We start from the raw sequence: 13,737 nt of genomic DNA, 5'->3' as shown, positions 1-13,737 counted from the left end.
TACGGACCAGGGGTTGCGCGAAAAAGCCGATTTTTTACTCTGCCTAAGAACGCAACTTGAAATTGAGGACTGCAGTCCGAACTTGGCATTGCGAACTTTTCAGTGCACTCATCAATTTCAGTTTATGCTTGTTAATTACGAAGAAATTCATTTTTTTCGGCGACCCTGTGGTCCGTATACTTTTGCTCACTGGTGTGCATATGATTTACGAAATATAATATAATATAATATATTATATAATAAATATTATATAATATAATAAAGAGTTTGGAGGTCGCTAAGAAACACCTATGAATATTTCCTGCAGACCTATTTTGAGAATATTGCTCGCACATTTGATGCTGGTGTTAGTATCAGTGAGTTGCAAATGCAAATATTTGCGTACGGCATGTATTACAACACTGCCTCCCTAATGCAATGCGTGATACAGCGGTGTAGAGCGAAACACAAACCCTCTGGTGCCTGGCAATTTCCTTGATTTTTCATTTTGAGGCCATTGCTATCGCTTTATCACGATTCGTGTTCCACTACACCTTTTGAGCGGGAAGTGGTATAGTTCGTATGAATAATTAGCATACCCATGTTGGACGGTTACTGATATTTTGCAGTACGGGTGGACCTAATACAAAGAAAATAAAACAAGGCATGTGTTGAAACTGACTGCAAGGAACATAAAATACAGACCCGTTTGTCTAAGTGCATTCTTCACTGAAGTACTCGAGCTTCTTTTAGTGAAATAGTAAATTCACTGCAATGTTTTACTGCGCTGCAGAGGTGTGAAAAAAAAAAAACGTTCCTGGGACGCTTACTGGAGCACTTGTAGAGAGCCTCCTATATGACTTTTCATAACGTTAGCTCGCACATGTTCCGAACGATTGCAAAGGGAGTGAAATCTAAAAACATAATCTCTCTACATCAAGCCGTCATGCTGGCAGGGTCAGATATTTTGCTATTACACACACTCTCATTGGAATTTAATTCGCTTTTGTAGAAACAGAAGGAGCTCGACGGTGTTTTTTATGGCACTCATTTGCTTTTACTTATAATAATAGGCCACTGATGTCCTCGCAGCCTGCATCACCTTACTTACGTTTTCACTCTTGCTGCTGTGTAGAGAACAATGAAAACATTTTTTCTTGTGGCAGGTGCATGGCGTGGGATAAAAATATGCAGGCATCGCACTATTGTCTGTGTCGTGGTGAAGTGATAGCCACTCAGTTAACTAGAAGTTAAGAAACATTTCAAACTTCAAACCAACATGCCCTCTCCCCCCCTCCCCTAATCTAATCTAACAATGCGTAAATCCATGAAGAAATAGCACGGCATATATAAAAATGCGACACCAGCTGAATGTTATTGCAGCCATGGCGATGATCGTTCAAATATCAATGCTGTGTTGGTTACTGCTCTCGGTGTCCTGTAGCCCGGGAAGCGATAGGACTGACCGTAAGTAAATGTTCTCTACCCATTCATTTGCATTGTTGATAAAAAATTGTGCTCTACAAAAATCTAAAACTAAAAATGCTTACATTAGAAAAATACAAGTCTACTCTTTAGGAAGTACAAAATATTTAAAGCAAACGAAATATACCGATTGGAACCATCTGAGTATTTTTTTCCACGTGAGCGATAAGCGGCATTGACACTGCGGAAACTCGTCATGTATGGCACTTTTGCTACAGCTGGCTCCTCTCTTGAGTTTTCCTCTGGCCGCGATGCGCCACCTCTAGCGTCAGTTCAATTCCGCCAATACCGTAGAAAATCTAAGTATTATTTTGTCCCTGAATTTCCGCACCTACCCGATGCCCCAAGTTAGCGTCAAAGAGCTTCATTGAAAAGTGGAACACATTTATAGCGACACATGCTGTAAACCAAATTGCAAGGAAAGCGATGCATTGAAGAGCGGCTCCCAACCAGTGGCCAAACATGGCATGAATGTGGTCCATGATACGTACGCACTGGCATATACCTATTGATCCAGCTTCGTCTGAAAGAGGTTAATGGAAGAGTGGCCTCCTCCTGGCGGGATGAAGTTTAAGGCTTTAAGCTATGGGATGATGGATGGGTGGTTTGGGGCATTCCCACGAGAATTGGTTCAAGTTTGGGTGTACCCCACATAAGCCACATGGGTCTTGGTATCAAGCGGTGCGACAGACATTAACATGACTATTTTATTGCGGTGGTCGGAGTGCATACGCAGTTACCCGAGTATTGGTATTACGCTGCAATAGTAATTTCATGAAAAACTGCCAGTTATGTAATTTTATTCACCACCTTAACTCACCGTGAAATGATTCCTCAAGCCACAGACTCAGCAGGCGAATGTCAATGGCTGCGCTAAGCCTCTCCACTTTTGTGTATTGAACCACATCTCCTAATATACTCTCAGTTCTGCAGCTGGGGTTTCTTTTTCAGGTAACCTGACAGACCTTGTGGTCACGCTATCTTGAACCCGGGTTCCCCAAATTTAAGTAGACGAGAAGGCGCACTACACAATTTGTATGCTATTCTTGTGCATTTCAGGCTATATATAAACAAATCAGTGTGGAATTTCATATTTAATTCATTGTTGCGACACGTTCGATTAAAATTTTTTATACTACTTTGTTAACTTGTTGTCAATACGCTGTTTGAATAATACTTCGTTCGGTAATAGTTCGCAGAGCTCAGCAAGGTAAAAAAAAGCTATTCTTCGCTTACAATGTGAAGGAAGACGACCGTGTTGAGTGCTGTTTCTCTGACGGCCCCTTGGGACTCACAAGACCTAATTATGAGTCTGAAAGAAATAATTTTATACTTTCGGCTGATATCTTTTGTGTGACCTTTACCACATTTGGAACTTGAGCGAAGAATATGAACATAATGCAACTTTTCTGTGGATAGGCTGTTGAGTAACTGCTTGACAGCCCTGCAGTATTCGTTTCCACCCACGGCTACTCTGAAATTCTTCTGTTCTTTTATTTGCGTTTACGAGGCTTCAAGCATTTTGGTGAAGGGTGCCGTGATGTTAAGCTACTAGAGCACCTGATGTTATACAGATATCCGGATATCCCAATATTACCGCTTAACGCAGTACGAATGGGGATGTTCAAAGAAACGTGGTAAGTCTGGCGAACTTTTGTTGCTGTTGTTCCACCTAAACATATCTTGTGCTTCTAGCCCAGTCACGCAAAAGATTTAGACGTATTCACGACTCTACGTTAATGCGAAGCTTTCCCGTGACAGGTTGGTTGCCGTGTGCTGCTAGGCCCACCGGTATCTCGGTGGTTATATTTATGGATACATACAAAACATATATGCACGCCGAAGGCAAGTACCAGCAGGCAGCAAACACGTATTTCGCCTGCGACAATTCACTAATTATGTTACCGTGGCGTACCTGTGTGTGCGTCTACAAGATTAGCTCTGGAATCCAGCGCTCTAAAATGCCATAAAGGTGGATGTGAAAATAGCTTGTGGCGTTTGACGTGCCAAGACCATGATCCCATTATGAGGCACTCCGTAATGGTGGATCCACACGACGGACTCACTACGTCTTTTCCTCGACGGATGGTGCATAACGTGACTACGCGTCACAGATTCAAGCCGTCCGCGCGTCGTCCGTGACCCCCACGGACGGAAAATGCTGAGCTATTTTTCGCATCCAGGTTCTGGCAGTCGAAATGCTGCGGATTTAGCCTACGATGCTGTGTAAGTCTGGCAACAAGCGCAACACACAGCCTCTGAGATCAGCCTGGGCCGCCGCAACGTCTTCGTGGCTATGTTGAGTCATGTTAGGCCGCTATAAGCCTACACGCCAAGAACCTGAGCATGGCTCTCGGAAACGGTGCCAAATCGTGACGTCGAAGCTTCTGGACACAAATTTAAAGCAAATACAAGCGTCAGTTTGAAAATTACGGGCCACACAGTGAACGACGACGACTTGATGGGTTTGCGGCGGACGGCAAGAGGTTCGGGTGGTGCCACCACGTTTATTTTTCCGGCGCGGTCGTCTGATCGCCCCGTCCGTCGTCTGGATGCGTTTTGCTGCCGGACGGGCGGCGGAATAACCGTCCGTGCAACAGATTTTTCGTGGAGCCGTCCGTCGTGTGGATGCCCCATATTAGGAGCCCCCTCTAGAGTAGTTTAGCCTGCCAGATTTGTTTACCATTCAATGAAATCCAACTATGAGCCCGTTCTTGAAACTTGGTTTCATCGAAATGCGGCACCACCGCCCGTATCGAACTCACTGCCTCGAAATCAGAAGAAAACTGGTTTTGACCGCACATGTGTTCACACCAATACGGAAATAAGAAATCCATGTCGTTATGAGTCCTCAGTGTATTACATCGCTACACGGTTGAAAGCCCGCAGACTATTTACTGAATAGCACATTGTATGGAAAATACTATATTATCTGGTCAACTTCTTTGTATTTAGCTATTCCGCGTGTGGCCACTGCGTGTGCTTTCATTCCTGGCTAGTTTTATTGTAAGGTTACGTGCCACTGTGACACAACAGGTACTGAATCATTTAACTCTGCTAGCCATATGTCGTATTTCTTTATAGATGCCCATGCCTTAGCCATTCTTCCGCCTACAAGTATCCATGAATTAAAAAAAACAAAAAACGACCTATCTTATGCATGGTGCAAGCAAAAATATCGCAGAATGATAAAGATATGATAAACTCGTGAATAGACATTGGAAGTACTCGTAGCATCAATTTTATCCTGTTCTTTGCATGAATAAAATATTTTCCTCATTTTCACAATCTATTTCTAAGACTTCTGTTATTGAGTAAACTACACATAAAAAATCTTCGATGTCTGTGCTAAAGGCTTCACTCACACGAACCGTATTTTGTTAAAATTAGGTGCATATTTTGTGATGATCATATATGACCGAATAATTTTTTTCTTTCTTTTTCAGAACACCCGTCGAAATCGCCAATTCCATGTATGTGTCTTAGGAATAGCATTGACAGAAAGAGAAACGTATATTTGCCTTCTAGTAATACATACCCAACTTTTATTAATCTGCACTTCGTAAACGAAGATAGACGTTGCTACGTGTTGTGTATTGTGAACAATTTATGTAACTTGGATGCTACTTTTAAAACTTTTTCTAGCGATAATTCTGCCCAAAGTCCGTCTAGTAGCCAAACAAAGCGGTAAGCGTGGTTGAGGTTCGTCTGTTGTAGTGACGGTGAATAATGAGGCAGTGTCAAATCTGTGTTACAAATTTAACTATTTATTGAGCAAACTTGTACCCAGCAAAACAAGTAACACTCTATCTAGCACAACTATAGCAGCAAGAAAAATCAGCTTTCGTCGAAAATCGGATCTGCGCGTCAAGTTTTGTGTAAGTGACTCGTCCAAAGTTCCAAGGTAACCGCTGATGCCGGAGTGCCTTCCAGAAACTACTATACACAATGCGTGTCGCTCATGCAATCTGATTATGCAAAGTTCATCGAGAACCTACGCAACAAATTGAATCAACGATAGCATTCGAGTAAGTTCCTCATCATGCAAGCGCGTCTTGTGCTGAGCGATAGCGCTTAACATATTTGTTAGTCGGTTAAAATCGGTCACCGGAGAAAGATAAACAAATACACATGTCAGTGCCCCCCTCTTAGAAACCGTCATTCTGATGCTGCAAGTACGGAAGCAAAAGAAAATTAGCAGTAGTAAAGAAATTCAACTACAAAATAACAAAGAAACCAAGTCCCAAGGATCGTCAGCGGGCGTACAAAGGCTTAAAACGCACCACGTGGTTGAATTGAGGTCATGGGCTGCGCCGCTGTGATTGGGTAACGCCGTCTCCCACGACCTCGTAGTCCAGTGGGCCAATACGCAGGGTGATCTTGTAGGGTCCGAAATGGCATCGCATAAGATCCTTACGAAGACCTGGTCGGCGTATGGGGGTCCAAACCCAAAGATGTTCACCGGGATGGTGTGTCACGTAGCGCCGTCGAAGATTGTAGTGCCGGCTGTCCGTCCTTTGCTGGCTTTTGATCTGCAGCCGGGCAAGTTATCGTGCGACCTCAGCGCGCTGTATATAGGCGGTGACATCAAGATTTTCTTCGTTGGTAACATGTGGCAGCATGGCGTCGTGAGTCGTTGTCGGGTTCCTTCCGTAAACCAGCTTAAATGACGGGATCTGCGTTGTTTCTCGCACTTCCATGTTGCATGCGAAGGTTACGTACGGAAGGACGGCATCCCTCGTCTTGTGCTCGACGTCGACGTACAATGCTAAGACGTTAGCGAGGGTCTTGTTCAACCGCTCCGTAAGACTATTGGTGTGCGGGTGGTAGGCAGTTGTCCTCCTGTGGCTTGTTTGGCTGTATTGCAGAATCGCATGGGTAAGTTCCCCTGCAAAAGGCGTTTCACGGTAGATGATGAGCACTTCCGGGGCATCATGCCGTATCATGATATTCTCGACGCAGAATTCAGCAACTTCGGCCACACTACCTTCCAGCCGAGCTTTAGTTTCGGCGTAGCGGTTAAGATAGTCGGTAGACAGAACAATCGCTTTATTTTGGGATGCTGATTTCGAAAATGGCCCCAATAGGTCATTCCCGATTTGTTGGAGTGGTCGGCAAAGAGGGTAGATATTGATTGTAGAAGTCCCGTTGGTCTTTTTGCTGGTGTCTTCGGTCGCTGTCAGTTCTGGTACAGACAGAGAGACAGACGGATGGATGGACGGACGAGAAACTTTTTGTCCTAAGGCACTACTAGTCGCGGGCCGCACTTGCACCGGGGCCGGAAGACCGTGATCTTCAGCCCTGTCGCAGGCCCTTTGGACAGCCCGAAGCTGGACTTTCAGGTCGTCGCTCTTGACGCCTTCTTCCCAGTCTTCTTGCCTGTATTGACGTAATAGGCCACTTCGATGGTCAGGCGCCGGCAATAGTATTTCTCTTGTATTCTTGCAAGGGTGCAGGCGAGCTCTAGGTTCCCGGCTGTCTGATCATCATGCAGGGCGTGCAGGACGTCTGGCCGGAGTGCTGCGGGCACAACGAGAAGGCAATTTGCGCGTACTGGGGAGAAGTTCTTCACGAGTGCATGGTTTTGTAGCAAACACACTCGGGACAAAATCTATCTTGCCTTTCAAGTACTCAGCCAGGCTTCTTAGTTCTGGAACTGCTCGCTGTTCGGCGAAGACATCGGTGATTATTGTCCAAACGAAGGTGTCTTCGTATTTTCGTCTTGTGGTGGCCTGTCGATGGGGGCGCGAGATAGGCAATCGGCATCAGTGTGTTTCTGTCCGGACTTGTAGACCAAGTTGACGTGAACTTGCAATCTAAGGCTCCACCTTGCTAGGTGCCCTGAAGGGTCGTTTAAATACGCCAGCCAGCACAAACCGTGATGGTCGCTATAAACTTTGAAGCGTCTATCATATAGGTAAGGTCAAAACTTTTCGGCTGGCCAAATGATGTCAAGGTATTCCTTTTTCCGTCTCGAAAATGACACCGTGTGAAAACCGTGTTACAAATTTTACCCTTCATTAGGCGAACTTGTGCCCAGCAAAACCAGAAACGCTCGAGCACAACGATAGCGGTGAGTAAAGTTGGTGATTGTCGAGAATAAGATCTGCGGGAGAAGCACGTCCGCTTTTATATATTACTTGTCGAAAGCTTCAGCGTAATCGCTGGTACCCGCATGCCCTTACTACACAATTCGTGTCGCGCATGTAATCTGATTACGCAACAAATAGAGTCAACGATGACACTCGAGTAAGTTCCAAATCATGCAGGCTCATCTTGCGCTGAGCGATATTGTTAACATTTGCTAGCCAGTGAAAAGCGGTTACCGGCGAAAGATAAAACGAATACTCGTGTCAGCATACTGCTCAATACCTTTTTTTGGGCAAGTCGGTGTTCCCTGAACGACATGATATTGTAGAACGAAAATCCTGAAAAGAAAGATTCACATCTCGTTCGGTTATCCCCTCGGTGGAAGAAATATTGCTGTAGATGCTCAAACGTAGCATAATCCTAAGGCGGGTGAGAGAAGTGATCAGCCCGGCCCGAATTGCCTATGCCCCGAGTCACGGGATGTGCTGTACAAAGGTGCGAAGTCAAACACGCAAAACGCTGCGTTCAGTGTTCCGCCGCAGTTGTCTACCGGGTACCGTAAAATTCTCGAAAATTCTACGTCGAATAGACCAGAAATAATGTGAACTACCGCATGTGGGAACACGCTGACAATTTAGGAAAGGATGGGAGCGCACAACTTTTTGCGCATTGCGGGTCGTGCTGCTGTAAGCCACGATTTTCTAAGGTGAGGCTCCTGGATAGGACTAGAGATAAAACCATGCGGGAAGTGCTAGACGTTTATCATATTCATATTAGTGGTTAAACTTGTGCTAGTAAAACAACTGTTTCGTTAAAGGATGCGGAAATGAAATTTCTAGGTCTGCCGCAAAAAAGATGACTTGTCATTTGCTCTTTGCCGCGCTCTGGTGTAGAGAGTGTGTGTGCGATATATATGTAGCAAGGTTTGCGCCTAAGAAATAGTTGAGTGAGTGCCGTCTATCTTTCTGCTCTGTCGGTCGCTGTGAATCTACCTTTTAGGGATTTCTGTGCGCCAATGTCATGTTGTTAAGCGTGTCAATATTAAAAATTTTAATTATCGCGTTTCACGTGCCAGAACCACGATCTGATTATGAAGCACGTCGTAGTGTGGGAGTCCGGAATAATTTGGCCACTGAGACGTCGTGCTTAGCAGCTCAACTCCAACGAAAATATATACTAGTTAGTCTTTTTGGCTTTGAGAAGTCATTAGGACATTAGTTAAACTGGGTCATCATTATCATTATCAGCCTATATTTATGTCCACTGCAGGCTGAAGGCCTCTCCCTGCGATCTCCAATTACCCCTGCCTTGCGGTATCTGATTTCAACTTGCACCTGCGAATTTCCTGACTTCATCAGCCCACCTAGTTTTCTGTCGTCCTCGACTGCGCTTTCCTTCTCTTTTTGCCCAGGTAAACTGAGTAAACAACAACGAAGTATTTATTCGGCTATGTGTATTGAACAATAAATTACTTTCAGATGGCTCAAATTTGTGCACAGGAATCGCCTATTAGCGGGTTTACCGGCGCTTTAAGAGTTACGGGCACGCTAGTTCATTTTAATCTTTCTACCATATTGACGCTCGGGAGAGTTAGCTGAGCGTACATACGCTGCTAACTTAGGACTAACGTTAAGAGACAGGAAGAGAGCGGTGTGGATCAGAGAACAAACAGGGATAGCCGATATTCTAGTTGACATTAAGCGGAAGAAATGGAGCTGGGCAGGCCATGTAATGCGTAGGATGGATAACCGGTGGACCATTATGGTTACAGAATGGATACCAAGAGAAGGGAAGCGCAGTCGAGGTCGGCAGAAAAGCAGATGGGATGATGAAGTTAGGAAATTTGCAGGCGCAAGTTGGAATAGGCTAGCGCAAGACAGGGGTAATTGGAGATCGCAGGGAGAGGCCTTCGTCCTGCAGTGGACATAAAAATATAGGCTGATGATGATGATAACATACGCTGCCATTACAAATTACTTGCTACTGGAAATAAGCAAGTCCCATTGTCGTATGTTGGCTCTAGCGACGCTTATTTTCTTTACCTCTGTTAATTCGGGAAGCCGCTATCTTTCTGTGAACTTTGAAATCAATATCTGTTTTTTTATTTGCCTCTAAAACGTAATTCGTCTAGCTTGCTGTTTCAGCGTTGACTTATGAAAAGACGAAAGATACGATGAGCGACATATTTTGCCGAAAAAAATGACTACATCGTCTTGCCTTTTGTTTGCAGTGGAACTACACAGCCTCAGAGTGAAAGGTAAGTTTGAAAATTTCAAGTATTCTCCAAAAGCATTTTTTTAATTTCTATATAGTAATGAACTTTCTAACTACCTAACGTTACTCATACCAACATTTTTGCATCTCTACTATTTTGTACATAGTGTCTGGCACGCACTTCAAACGCTTCTTGCGTGCGATGAGTACGCGTGACAGTCAAGTTCAGGACTCCTTCCATGGCGCGGTCATCTCACGCTCTAATTGATTAAAGGCGCCTCGACCTTAATTGTTTATATATGTGTGTGCGTGAAGTAGCAAATATGAAAAATGAATGATTTAATTATACAGGTATATTCCACCTCCATTTATTCCCAACAGAAAACGGGCTTATCTTCCTCTGCGATTGGCCTAATTATTTCGCTCACACTATTTCGATTCGCTTGGTTGTAGGCAGGTTGAACATTTAAGGCATCAGCCAGAAAAAAAAAGAACGAACATTTCGGGACGATCTTTTTTTTTTGTAATTGCATGAGCATGTAGTAACAACTAGCTAGAAAATTGAGATTCTACGAATGTATGCGTAGTGCGGCTTCGGCAGGATTTTGCATTGGACCTGAAAAGAGTTTCGTTTTCTGCACAACTCCATTACACTGCAGTGCTAGAATTTATAGATAATACGAAAACACAAACACTTCTCTTGATTCTGGCTTCGGAACTGAATAAAAATCTCCGTTTGTGTGCATAGATAAAGGCGCTTTAGTTGAAACCTCCGTTGTATGTTTCTAAAAGAATAAAAGTTGCATATTCGCTTTATGACTAACTTGTACACGAATGTTGATATTCGTTCAAGGACCGAAAATATTAAGGTTGGTATACTTAATTTACACTGAAGTGAAAACAATGCTTCTTTTTATAGCAGTCATTACTTATAGTGATCAGAACACTCATATTACGCATATTTTATGCGGCATGTACATTCACCGATTGCTGATGGTATTTCACGTAGCATTGTCTTAGGAGCTGTTCTATGTCATTGCTATCGTGAAAAACAATGCAGAGGCTGTTCAGGCGGAATTGTGAGGCAAATATGTACGTGCATCACAAGGTGGGGCCCCATTGTCAACCTCAAAAAAAAAAAACGCAAGGGAATATATACTTATATTTTAAGAAATACCCTCTCGTCAAAGAAGATGTCTCACACGCCATATACATTGACAAATCTTGATGTATTCTATATAAGCACGGCTTTAATAAAATCCATAGCCAACTGCATGACAGTGCTGCAATGACAATACTTGGTCGTGTGTCACTATTATGTTGGCTGCTGCTCCTCGCGTTGTACGGCACGGCAAGCGATAAGGTTAAATGTAAGGTTTCTTGTGCCTCTCCCTCACCGTTCGTCTTTGCTAATTACCAGATTTATATTATTGCGCCAGCTCAAGGTAATCAGTATTGGGTTCGCGATACCTATACAGGTATTATAACGTATTATAACTCATACTTACAGCGTCACGATGCAACTTAAACGACTGTATGTGTTGTATTTTTGCCGAAATACCTCGCAGTACAAGAATATCAAGCAAAGTTTTCATAACGTAGAGCGCGCCCAAATACTCAACAATTACGGTCACATTCTGCGTCTCTTAACACGTTACTAATTGCCGTGAGCATATATTTTTACCAGAGTTTAGTTACGCCCTGTATATTGCGATAAGGGTCTAGTATTTTCGGCCTTACTAATTTTTATTTCTGTGTTCATTCATTGCGTTTACTTGCGCTAGGAAGTAATTTTTTGGTGAACCTATGTCCATAATAAACTTCCGTCTGCGTTTTCTTCCTTTCTCTCTTTTTTTTTCTGTCGGTAACTCTTATTAATTACTACATCACCTTTTCGTGAGTAATGGCTCACTAATTTTGTTTGCGCTCCAAAAAGTGGCAATCCTGGTCGGTGGTCTATACCGGCATTTCATACTCTTGGACACTGTAGTTGCATTCAATGCACAGTTTACCGTAGCTGTAGGAGAGCATTATAGTCAGGGCACAATGTCTTACTGCAATGTGACTATAAGCTGGAATTATGAGTGAGTACATCCAAGAGCCTTACACAAATAGAATGAGGCTTGAAGGCTTGATTTGTAGTAATTAACGACTACAAAGCTAGAATAGCCTTTTACAGCGGAGCTGCTAGAACTTCACTATATCGATCATTCCGCCGTCCACAGCATCGCCGAGCTTGGCGAGAGAGAGCTGAGAGAGAGTCAAAGCAAAGTATAAAAATAGCATCGCGTAGCATAGCGGATGCGAGGTGGAGAGGAGGGGTGAGGCAGGTGGTAGTGGGACGCGTCGAGCTGCTACCGACGCCGACCGCGTTTCCCCGCGTTCGCGCCGCACGCGCCGGGTGTCCGTGACTGCAGGCGATGCCTCTGGCGGCGTCTCGGCAGGTTTCAACCAGAGAAGAGAACTGGACACTCGTCGCTCCCGAATAACTGAAGCGAGATCTAGGGAAGCTGAAACCAAGCGTCGCAGAAGAGAACATCCCGAGTTTGGATTGAGGGAAGCCGAGAGTTCGCGTAGGCGGGTGCTCAGGAACTTTCGCAACCTGCAACGACTTGGGACTAGCGGTGCTAATTCTCAATCTGCATTGGCATGTCAAAAATATTATGCCTGGCTCTGCTATCGCACACACCAGAGACCAGCGGAGATTAGGGAATCCCAGCAAAACTTCGACTAAAAGTGTGGTTTTCGACTACATTAGTAGGCTTTCCCCAACTCCAATGATCTCTGGTGTTTGCGATAGCAGAGGCGCGCATAGTTTTTTTATGCATGTGCGGATAACAATACAAAACACTTCGTAGATGGCACTAGGTTTTACGAGCGGTTGAGAAAACAAAGCATTGGAACCGTTACGTTAAGGAAGTTAAAAATGAACAATATCTTTAAAAAGAACTGAACAATATTTGGGTGGCAGGCTGATGTGTGACCAAGCTAGGCTAATTGCATCGGAAAACCTGCAAGCTCGCAGCTGTACTGCACGCATGGCAACCACCGAGACGATCTTACTGACCATTATCATTTAAACACAATTTCGGCGAAAAAAAAACTCAGTCACACGTTATTTGTTGGTTACACTGGCCACCAGAAATCGTGAAGCCTATTTTGCTTCTCCGTGGCCCACACAACCTGCAATGACGCCGAAGCACGCCATTTGTTGCTTATATTTGTTTTCTACAAGGGTCCGAAGTTACATCTTTAGTATGTTTAAAAATACACATGCTCCTATGTGCTAAGAGACTTGTGGCTACACATATCAGTTGCTTTCTGAAGAGAAGAAATCTCTCTTCAAGCAGAACTCAACACTTGAGCAATCCATGTTCTCCTAAGCAATCGCCTTTGAGTGGCGTTTTTTGGAGATGGCAGTAATTTCTTGATATATAAGGTATATGCTTACTGTAAGAAACCAACTTTCCAGCACCTCCAGATTACATTATCTAAATTTATGATTACCTGTGTAATTCACTGTGGAAAAATGCCAAAACATAATAGACTGTTTTAGAATTGGGGACCCAAGACTCTGAGCCCCCAAGCCGCGTTGCGTTAGTTGCTCTTGGGTTTAGAGGAGCAGCAGAGTTTGAGAATTCGGTCAAACGCAGACAGCGTTGGGTCGAGCCCTCGTGACGCCGCAGTCGGGAAAATAAAAAGGTGCTTGAAAGCAACAAAAAAAAAGCTTTTCTTGCAGGTGAAAACGAACAGAATGCATTTTTGAGCAAAAAGAGCGAACAATAAAATGTCATAAACGTAATCGCTTTGTTAGTACTACAAATTAAGTAAACTATTTTAAGTGAAGCAACACCAATCGCAGCCAAGTACTCTTAAATTGTGTTTTCTTTTTTCGTGATTCACTTCAACACTGCGAGTTCGCCTGTGTAAAATGGCTAAAATCAGTCGAAGGACAGCAAGTTTCCTCTG

The 13,737-nt window shown here is 43.9% G+C and overlaps 1 long non-coding RNA gene across 1 annotated transcript; it reads left to right on the top strand.

Moving 5' to 3' along the window:
- Positions 1-1,287: 1,287 nt before the first annotated feature.
- Positions 1,288-9,811, top strand: LOC125940368 (uncharacterized). The gene is made up of 3 exons (XR_007463594.1): positions 1,288-1,446; positions 4,911-4,937; positions 9,785-9,811. It is a non-coding gene; the product is annotated as an uncharacterized LOC125940368 (long non-coding RNA).
- The last annotated feature ends 3,926 nt before the right edge of the window (positions 9,812-13,737 follow it).

Source organism: Dermacentor silvarum, chromosome 9, assembly GCF_013339745.2.
Source record: "Dermacentor silvarum isolate Dsil-2018 chromosome 9, BIME_Dsil_1.4, whole genome shotgun sequence".
Classification (NCBI taxonomy): Eukaryota; Metazoa; Arthropoda; class Arachnida; order Ixodida; family Ixodidae; genus Dermacentor; species Dermacentor silvarum.
The sequence above is the reverse complement of the archived record's forward strand: the minus strand, read 5'-3'. Positions and strand labels throughout refer to the sequence as shown.